At 40.0% G+C, this 11,380-nt stretch overlaps 1 protein-coding gene across 3 annotated transcripts in view; it reads right to left on the bottom strand.

Moving 5' to 3' along the window:
* LOC307075822 (zinc finger protein 609-like) overlaps nucleotides 1-6,584 on the bottom strand; it is a gene marked incomplete at its 3' end in the record, with an annotated part of 99,356 nt that extends 92,772 nt beyond the window's left edge. For 2 of the 3 annotated variants that reach the window (XM_079736524.1, XM_079736525.1), the window contains exon 1: nucleotides 6,190-6,584. The remainder of the gene's footprint in view (nucleotides 1-6,189) is intronic. The other variant, XM_079736526.1, reaches the window with a different exon arrangement.
* Between the last annotated feature and the right edge of the window lie 4,796 nt (nucleotides 6,585-11,380).

Consider the following 11,380-nt stretch of genomic DNA (forward strand, 5'->3'; position numbering starts at 1 on the left):
CTTGCGCAGTTGCCTTGTTTGTAACAATGGAAAGACATTTCTAGTAATGTGCCACATACTTTGTAATTAATAAGTCATAATTAATAATTATTTAATTAATTAGACAAACTATTACTAAGACATTACAAATAGTAAAAAGTCTTGGACTTCATTTCAATGTTGCCAGATTCTGAACAAAACATTGTTTAACATTTTCTGTTTGGGTGTTTAAGTGATATGGAAGAAATTAGAAAATGTATACCTGGCAAACATCTATCAAAGCTAAAACTGAAATTGTCAGGAATATATAGCTACATATTCACAACCAGCCTTTACTGGAAGCCTGCCCTTACAATTACAGCCTTCCACCGTTACCGCCACTGGCCTTGCAGGTCAAGATTGTTCCCCAATAGCCACTTTGATTGAAGTTGCTGAGAGCAGGGAGGATGCAGCTCGCTTACTTTACACACCTAGGGCAAACCTGTCTTTTCCAGTTTACGCTACTTATAACAAAACATATTAATTGGACATTACCACTCACTCAGAAGTGACAACAATAATGAGACATATCTTATATTTTCCATTTTATATAACAGGTTTGTGTCCAGTAAAATGTGTGACAATGAGGGGAAGGAAATGGTTTAGCGGGAGAACATGAAAACCTATGAAACAATACTCTCGCTGGAACAACAATGCAACTGTTGTATTGAATGCCTTGAAATCATTTTGAACATTGCATGTGATTTTTTTGGGCCAACTGCAGGGAATGGACTGCATACACACACAATTATTTTGTACTTTGATTTTTGATTTGTTTATATTTTCTTCATGAACAATCCTGCAATATGATGAATAAAATGATCATAGACTGTGTACAACATACTACAAATGATTCAACATACCCTTCTATTTTAGGGTATCCATAGCCCAGCAGCTGTCAAAACAGCATTCATTCAATTGAAGATATCAGATCAGATAAGCCTATGCTCCATAATCGCAAAAATAGGACTACAATTCAAGGCCAAGGCAAACGAGAAAGCATTTCAGCAGCACTGCAACCCAAGCACTGACAATATTTGGCTTGCATGGGAGATGACTGAGTGGAACATGGGCTGAAATCCCACAACAAGATGGATAACAAAGCTCTGCCAAAGTAATAACACTTTAGTAGGCATAGAGGCTGTGTTCTAGTCCATTTCGATATTTCATTAAAAAACAAACCTGTTTTATAAAAACAACCAGGTTTTCATGGGAAGACCAAGAATCATACAGAATTCATTAAACTAAAGAGTTCCTTGTCAAAGCGTTTAGTTTAGCTTTCAACTTCTCTGATAAAGCAATATTAAAGAGTACATTGTTATTATGCATTTTCATAAAAATATATGATTTTTCAGGTTCTTGTTAATAATAATGGTTTGATAATATGTACCATACATTTGATGTCTTAATGTACATTGAAGTTATATTCAGTTTTAAGGATTTGATAGTTACATTTATTACTATACGTGAAAAAAGAAGGCCAATATCAAGATGGAGACCTAAAAACAAATGCTAAATGATATAAATCTTGGTAAGTTTAGATAGAAAACATCGTAATTAAGACCAATCTAGTGTATTGGATAATTGTAGGCAAATTTAGAGCAGCTTAGGCCAAAGGAGAAGGATAAAGGTGGATCCTGTGATAACAAACCTGCACTTCACATTCAGCCGACCTATATGGAATCATCCAACTGGTTCACAGCCCCCAGCCCCTCTCCCTCCAGAGATGCTACAGATTGCCAGCTAGCTTTCAGCAGGTATGCTAAAAGGTTTCCTATTTTTTCCATCACCTGATGTTTTGCCTTGGAGCATTGTATAGCCTACGTAATTCCCCTGCCATGAAGCAATCTCATGTTTGGGCCTCTTAGCAAACATTGTAAAACCTGCATTCTTTCCACACGGTTTCTTAGTTACCCGGTTTTGTGTTGGAGCAAACTTATTACAAGGTATATAATGGATCAAATCCTCATTAAAATAATTTGGCCATAGATATATATCCAGACCTTTAACTGATATTAAAACTTTATCGACACAATACACTACAAAATGATTAAACATTAACCTTCATTCCTTTCAATGAGTGACGTCATGAAAAAAAAAACATTCTATTGGACCAGCGATTTCACAAAGTCCAACAATAAAACTGTGAGTGAAACAAATGACATATACTTGGCATGATACAGCTTTTGCCTGCGTGATGAAGTGGGAATTACAGCAATTGTTCACTTGCAAAAAAGTTATTAAGTATGCATTCACAAGTAGAGGAAAGGAGAATTGCTGTGAACCACTTTTCAGGTAGGTGTCAGGTTCAAATTTGTTAAAACTGTTATTGTGTGGTTTTTCAGTTTCAACAGCTTGGCACCGACATGTGCAGCGTCACCCTTAAGCAGACTGTTGTTGTTTCACTAGTCCACTTTCCTTGAAAATCTTCTCAGGCAGCATACGCAAAGATTTACAAATGTAGGAATGGTTCATTGATTTAACACAAAAGATAAAGAAATGTTTCCAAGAAAGGCTAAGGCGGCTTTAGTGAACCTTTCATTCTTACAAAATTGCAGTGGTGGTAACACAAGAAAACACTGAATGTATGTTTCCCAAGTTAATGAGTTCCATTTTCAAGGTGAGGTTCAGCATATTGTTGAAACCATTGCATTTGTATCCAATAGTTTGTTGCATGGGCCATCAAATTTAGCGTATACTGCAAACTGGAGGATGGTTGTAATGTATACTTCATCATAGTAGGGGCATGCATATTTTCAACATTATCACCATTTATTCAAACTACAGCTTAAATTCAAACTAAATATTCCTACTCTAGCAAGTGTTAACAGCATGATTTATCTGTACTGAACAGTATAGCCTCGAACTGGCTTTGCCAAATTTGTTTGTGCGACCTTGCAAAGTAAGCAGTAGACAAACACCTTCAGCAAGCCAGTTAAGTCATCAGTTCACCAAACATAATCAGTTAAAGGTCCCATGGCATGCTACTTTATGGATGCTTTTATGTAGGTGTTAGTAGGCCCCTAATACTGTACTTGTTCAAGAAATTCAGCTTTGGTGCAGAATTACAGCCATTACGAGCCAGTCCCACAATGAGCTTTCCACAAACATAGAGGCGGGTCAAGGTGGAGGGGAAGCGGCCCTGAGCAGCTTGCGGCCACGGTACCATGCGCTCTGTTTACAGTGGATGTATCGCAATGGCGAGGCGCCACAATGGCAACACAGCTTTTGGCCTTGTTCTTTAAATATTCTAGAACACTCTGGGTGCTCCGGCGGGAGTCCTGGGGCTCTATATCTGAATAATATCACATTATACATAGATATCTATATCATATAATATATATTATCATGGCCAAAAGCTGTGTGCGCCTTCAGACGATATTATGAATCGACTGCGTCGGGTTCTCCGGCGTCTCTGGTTCTTCCACTTCCACCTGACGTAGACTGAACCGCGACATGGATGACAAAGGGATTGTTGCCCGCGATTGTCTCCCGCCGGAGCCCCGCTGCCAAGGCACCACCGCTTCGGCAGCGGGGCTCAAGCGGGAGACAATCGCGGGCAACAATACCTTTCTCCTTCAAGCGCGGTTCATGTACAGGGAGTCAAAGCCAAAGTTCCTTCCCCCCCCCAATTCCTTCTCAACCATGGCTGCGATAACCCCCACTACGAGTCTCGTTGTGGAAATACCAGAGACCTCAGAGAACCTGACGTGTTATGCGCCATAACACCAACAGCAGAACGGTTATCCAAATAACAAAGAAGTGTACAACACTTGCGTTACAGTGTTTGTGTACACACACACTCACGCACGCGCACACAGCGCTCGCACCTTCATAGCTAATTGTCTCATTGGCGGGCAAATGGGAGGTAACATGTCCCCGTATGGTGTAAATTCCAAAAAGGCGCGTCAGAGCTTTGTTTCAAAGGCAGAGCAGGATACCTAGTGCTCGTTTTACACCTAACGCCATTTTTAGCTACTGGGGGACCATAGGCAGGCTAGAGGAACTCATTAATGTTAGAAAACCTCGAAGTTAAAATTTTCACGGCATGGGACCTTTAACTAAAGGAACCAGTTTGACAATGTGCCTCTGTTAGACACCCAACTGCCCATCAATCATTACATTTTGTCTTGTTTGAGATATATTATGGCAGAGAGAACTTTTAAGAAGTAGGATTATGCTACAGAGATAACATGATAGCTTCTCCATATGGGTGTCTGTCCCTTCAGCGGTCTACATAAGCAAAGCGATTTTACTCTTTGTTCAATTGTGGGATCATTTTTAATCTATATCTATTCATGACGATTTAAATGGATGTCAATATAAGCAAAAAGAGCAACTCTGCTTATCCCTGTATTCAGCTGGAATGAACTTTCTGCCAAATATTTGCTACAGCCGGGCATTTTACCAGTTAATCTAGCAAATAATATATAGATGATAATGTACATTCCTAGCCTGCACTAAGCAGATACCAATACTGTATTATTTTTACCTCCACTGGTAAAATATGTAAAATGTTGCAGATAACAGAAAAACTGTCTGGTATCCAATTTTACATATTTACCAAGATAGGCATCTTGTTTGACATACAGTAGAAGGACCGTTTACGGAATATATTCATTATGAAAGCAGTGGGGAAATGGCAGTACCCGTCATATACACAAACAATAAAAACAACAATGACAACCTGGACAGACCCTTGAAGAAGTCCTATTCTCTAATTCAGGTTACAAACTGCCATGAGAGGTATGGTTTACATGTCTGTGAAAATATGTAAGAGAGCACCATATTACAGCAAAACAGCTGGACAAAATTAGCAGCTGGCACTGTGCAAAGCAGTATTTTGACATTTTAGGAAGAAATTACATTTTGATAGTGGAATTAAATGTGTAGGCTATAATGTTCCAGGAGCTTTTGCTCAAACACTTGATTGTTCATTGTTAAGCATTGGAGCACATATAAATACGGTATTATTGTTTGTGGAGTCATACATTTTTGCCATTAACCATTACATGTTTTTTATAATATAATGCATCTATAAAACGGCTGATTAGTACATCTAGAGCAATATATCAAACATCAAACATAATAGTGATGTTTGCTAGAAATGTGCAGGTGTTACAGAAAGACATCCCCAATCGGAAAAGAAGACTATGTTGGAATAGTATTCAGGACACTTGATTTTTCCATCTACAGTGAGTCCCCATGAGAAAGCATTGCCATTTTCATTAGCCTCTTGGGAATTATCAATGTGGAGTGGAGATAATTACAATGACTTTGTTAACATAATGTAAGTGGTGAAAAAAAGGCTGCTGGATATCTATCACAGTGAACAATTAGAGGCTATTTGGCAGACTGATCCGGGGGATTATAATAAATAAACACCAATCAATCTACACTCTCAGCGAATGTAGTTCTAACTTGATTATTTGGCATTGTCAAACAGTGGCACAGGTGTATGTCATTGTATATTGTAAAATCATATTGGTGGCTATATAATTGTAACCTTTAATATATAGGCTCTTCCTGGTGTGTTCACTGTGATGTCTGATCGACTATATTGGAGTTTTCAGTAGGATAACATTAATTAACTTACTTAATGTTTGTAGTGGTTGATCAATGTCATTGACTCCCCAACTATGTGACAACAAAACTACCAAGTTTGATCAAAGATTGACTGTTATAAAGACCTACCCCTAACTGCCAACCGTCACTTATATGACCCTGCAATGGTACGTGTTACATATATGCATGCCAATTGTTCACTGATAACGTTTTGACATCTATTATAAACGTTTATAATTGACGAACACTATAGCTGCAGACAAGTTGTTTTGTTCAATGGGGTTATCGATTCGACTGTCTTGCCGTTAAGTGTGGTTTAAACCAAGCGTTGCAAATATGCCAGAGTTGAATACGTTCACAAATTCACATAATCATCTTTGGTTAAACTTCAAGCATTCATTAGCTACTGTGGCTAACTTAGCATGATAGGCGCTAGCTAGCTAGTATATGAGACAATGAGCTCCCAGTGCAGGCACGCTAGCTCGCTGCTCCATGCTGTGACGGTTAGAGTTTGTTACAGCTAGCCAGCTCGCTTTGCACGCAACGTTAGTAGCGTGCTAGCGACTTTTAGCATTATCAATAATAAGAATACGTTAAGAAACTTACCGATTTACCAAGCCACTTCTAATCCAAGCCCACGTTGGCCCATGATGGTGAATATTCCATACAATAACTAGTCGGTGTATTACACTAAATCTACAGCAACCAAAAATGAAAAACAAGGCACCAGAAACCAGTGGCAATGCACTCCCCAAGACATCCAACACAAGAGAGGAGGGGAGGCCAGCGATTCACTGGACTTCTGCCATCACACTTCGAGATACCGTTCCAAATTGAAAACAACGACTCGAGAGGGCATTTTACAAAAACGCGTTTAAATCATACAGATTTTGAGCTTCGCGTGTTATCTCCTCGAAATTAATCCAATAGCGAATAGCTTTCCATCCAGGTTAATTCCTTGGTAATTTGTGTTTCTGGATGTACGCCGCGGCGGTTCTTCGTATCCCCCCCAAAGCTGGAGACTGATACAATGTAACCAACAAGCAGCTCGAGCTGCTGCTGGGAAATCCAGGACCGTTGCTCCACTCGGAATGAACTGTCACTCGAAAGCATCGTGCTAAAGATATGGAACTGGATTCGTAATAATGAAGGATTGAGCTTTCTGATCAACGTGCAAACATTATTTACATGCAGTTCAACATCCCGCGCAAATTGTAAAAATGTAAGATGTAATATAAGACATGTCAAATATAAGAAGTTCTAAACATAAATTCTCAGAGTACAATTGTTGCCATTGTAAGGGAAATTTACATCAAAGTAATTGGAAATCTGTAAATGGCATACCCCTACAACGTCCGATAAACTATGAATAAATCTCCCTATTTCTATTGTGGATATATTTTATTTTAATTTGTACCTGTCGTTGCAGGAATATTCAAACATTTTCGGCACATGTGTTATATCCATAACGATATTCCATGTCTGACAATCAGTAGTGTAGTATGTATATTTCTCATGTACATGGTTAATTAACTACTGAATTGGTCTTTTGAGAATACCAGGGTCCATGAATTAACAACTTGACTATACACCCTCGTACTTTCCCTTCAACACTTCCCTTTTGAGGTTAGTGGGCCCAGTAATTTGCATATCATTGCATACTGACAAGAGATGTGTTCTGTGAGCAACATCACACATAGTACTCCTATGTGTACATCGCCGAATTCGATGTCAGGGGAGAATGGGTTCTTGAGGTCTCTGGGTTTATGGCAGGTTCACAAGAATATCAGAGAAATCAAACACAACCTATAACTGTGATAAATCATCATGATCATTTTATAACAACCATATCCAATAAACCAACGGCATGAGACACTTTGGAAGCCATGGGTTTGCCTCCAAATTCTGCTAAAGATTTATTAAACTGAAGAACATGTTGACAAACAACAAATCCCCTTCTACTGTTTTCTCAAGAAAACAGATAAATAAAGGAAAAGGGGAGCCAGAGATGTGTCAGGATTCCATTTCACAGGCAGCTACAGTGAACCTTTCATGTTTACCAGCTTCAAACACCGTGGAGGCTTTAAGTCCTTGTCTCTCTCTGTGCGCTGGTTTCCCCGGCAACAAGAATATGATAATGTTGCCTTTGACATGACAGAAGGAATCATCTCGCTAACAAACAGAGACAACAGGCACAGAGAGGGCTGCAGGAGAGAGAGAGAGAGGGAGAGAGAGAGAGAGAGAGAGAGAGAGAGAGAGAGAGAGAGAGAGAGAGAGAGAGAGGGAGAGGGAGAGAGAGAGAGACGGAGAGGGAGAGACAGAGAGAGAGAGAGGGAGAGGGAGAGAGAGAGAGAGAGAGAGAGTGAGAGAGAGACGGAGAGGGAGAGAGAGAGAGAGAGAGAGGGAGAGGGAGAGAGAGAGAGAGAGAGAGTGAGAGAGAGAGAGAGAGAATGAAGGATGGGGGGGGGGGGAATTAATGGACTCATTTTCACACAGAGGGAAAGCAGCAGCCAGTCAGCATCCAACAGCCTCCATTTTCCTCCGGTGTCTCTCTATGCATTCCTGCTGGCAGGCATACTCACGCCTTCTCCCCAGGGATGAAACAGTCTTCATTGGCAGGCTAAGTAACCGTCAGTAGGCAGTTGGAAACAGAGAGGAGAGATTCTTCTGATGTCTACTGTCCTCCAAGGCAAAGGCACTGAACTGAACAGGCTGTGGCTGTGTGCCACCGCCAGTCCCGCTTAAAATGAAGGGCATGTGCATCGACAGCATGCGTTTCCCCAGCACGTATAAAAGTAATAATAATCATTCGGCCACGCACAGCCACACAGGGGCAGGCGGGATGTATGTGTGTATGTGTCATGCACCTATTACCATATCAAAGGCGCTACATTAAAGAATTTGTACTAAAAGGATTGCAGCCCTTGGCTCCCCAGAAGGATGTAAGGTTCTATTGGTTCATGTTTTAACAGAAGTGTTTTCTTTAACCCACAGAACAATACAATATGACCGGTGATGCATCATGAGATACATGTGAAACCCTTCTAAAGAGGTGTGAAAAGTGAATTCATTATTAATATAGTAACATATGGGGCGTCTATAGAATGTGGAAATGTCAATCAGATTTATCCAAGCTGAAAACTGTTAAGCCAAAGAACTGCAAGTCAATTGCAATATTACACAGCACTGTTTACCAGGATATGCATTATTCTATTTAAATGTATGATTTTAGTGGATTCAAACCAGTTTAACCAGAATGTACGAGTAATGCTAATGTCTCAATTATTAATGACTCTTTTATAACTGTATACTGTATATATACACAGGTGCATCTCTATAAATGATAATTCTTTGGAAAAGTTCATTAATTTCAATAATTAATTTAAAAAAAGTGAAACTCCTATATTATACAAATTTATTACACCCAAAGTGAAATATTTCAAGCCTTTATTTGTATTAATCTTGGAGATTTTTTTTTATATTACATAACAGTAAAAAATATATACAGAAATGTCGGCCTTCTGAAAAGTATTTTCTCGTATGCACTCAGTACTTGGTTTGGGCTCCTTTTGCTTGAATTGCTGTATGAATGCAGCGTGGCATGGAGTCGATCAGCCTTTGGCCCTGCTGAGCTGCTATGGAAGCCCAGGTTGCTTTGCTAGCGGCCTTCAGCTCATCTGTATTGTTGGGTATCGTGGGTATCATCTCTCATCTTCCTCTTGACCCACAAACACACACCACACATAATACTCCATTCAGTTTCTAGGGGGTTCAGTTCAGGTGAGATTGCTGGCAAATCAAGCTCAGTAATCCCATGGTCATTAAACCAGATATTGGTACTTTGGGAGTATTGGTAGTGTGGGAAAGTCCTACTGGAAAACAAAATCAGCATCTCCATAAACCTGCAGAAGGTAGCATGAAGTGCTCTAAAACTTCCTGGTGGTTGGCTGTGTTGACTTTGGACTTGATAGCACAGTGGACCAACAACCAGAACACCAGTGACTGTGGAAACTTCCCACTAGACCTCAAGCAACTTGGATTCTGTACATCTCCATTCTTTCTCCAGACTCTGGGGCCTTGATTTCCTAATGAAATGAGCGACAGACCAGTTATTTGTCTCCTTAGCCCAGGTAAGACGCCTCTAACGTTGTCTCTGGTTCAGGAATTACTTGAAACGAGGAATGCGACAGTTGTAGTAGCCCATGTCCTGGATACGTCTGTGTGTGGTGGCTCTTGATGCACTGACTCCTGCCTCAGTCCACTCCTTTTGATGCTCCCACACATTTTTTAATAGCCTTTGCCTGACAAATGAGTTTCACTGTTTAGATTGAATTATTGGAATTCATTAGCTTTTCCACAATATTCTAATTCAATGAGATGCACCTGTATTATATGTTTGTTTGTTGATGTTCTTTTCATTCTATTGTACACTCCCATTTTGGCCAGGTCCAATTATTCCCCCTTGTAAAATAAACCTTCAATAAAACATTTTCCCCCGATATCAGCATTGCTTAGAATGAGACTATGTGAACTGGCCAATAACAAAGATCATTGTTATGCAAGTCACGAGGCACTAGCACATCCTTGAAATTGTATTGGTTTTATGGTGCATTACAAGTGTCATATACTAAAACCTACCCTTTTAATGATACATCACAATAATATTGCAGGCTACACACCAGGGGAAAGCATCAGTTGGATAACCAGTTGGAAAAAGACATCTATCCTTTGTGATCAACAATGTTGCATCATTCTGTTAAAAACCAGGCTGCCATCATGTGATATATTTGTTGCTGTCTGCGAAACCTCAGATTTTATGTTAGAGAATGCTAGAGCCTCTAAGCTTGACAAATCACCAGGTTCCAGATAAGGCATGAAGTGAAATATTTACAGGACTGTCTCCTTGATGCTTGCCAAAAGGCAACATAAAATGTACCAACAGGGAGCCTGCTTTGGTTTTAGTTTAATGGGAGGGAACGGGAGTTGATAAAATAGGGGAGTTCCATTACTCGACTGGATGTTAATGCAGCATTCCCATGTGGAAAATGAATACCATGAGCATACTTTTTTTAACCTCCCCCATTTACTGCTTACAAGCTGCATCAACCATCAAAAGATAACAGAACATATTGATTTCTCATGACACTTCACAGATGCCAGCAAATGAAATCTATTTGTTGCAACAAAAAATAAAAAAAGTATTTGTGCTCTCAAATGTTAAACAGGTTTGTAGCCTTTTGTCACAAAACATCACAAACATTTTGTAAAAGGTAGTCTAAACATTGTGTGAGACCGCTTGGCTGACACAATTAGTAGATCCGACAATCTTTTTTCTTGCCGCCTAGTATCACTTAAAGAAAAACCGGTCCTCTTATGGCAGCCTTCATCCTGTAGAAAGAGTGAGCCAGATATATAGACCCACTTGGACATGCAAGGTACAGCCATACAAAGATCTGAGCACTTCACTTCCTCCAACGGAGCTGACTGGCCGGGCCTGGGCCATTGGACTAAACAAAGCCTACCTGCCATGGCAGAGCCACTACAGATTGTTCAAAGGCAGGCAGGCAGGGTGGGGGTGGGCACGTCTGATACACAAGCCATCATGGGTTTCATAAGGAAATAATGTCTCCCATGCACTAAATCTAAGCCTCCAGGGATCAGATGGATGAGCCAGAAAAAAAAAAAAATGACATACACATTAATGTTGAGAATGAACCAATGAGTCACGCGTCGAGTTTGAGATTGACAATATCAGTACGATTGTAATAGCCATCACACTTGGGGACAAATTGCTTTT

Source organism: Pollachius pollachius, assembly GCF_949987615.1.
Source record: "Pollachius pollachius genome assembly, chromosome: 5".
NCBI classification, from domain to species: domain Eukaryota; kingdom Metazoa; phylum Chordata; class Actinopteri; order Gadiformes; family Gadidae; genus Pollachius; species Pollachius pollachius.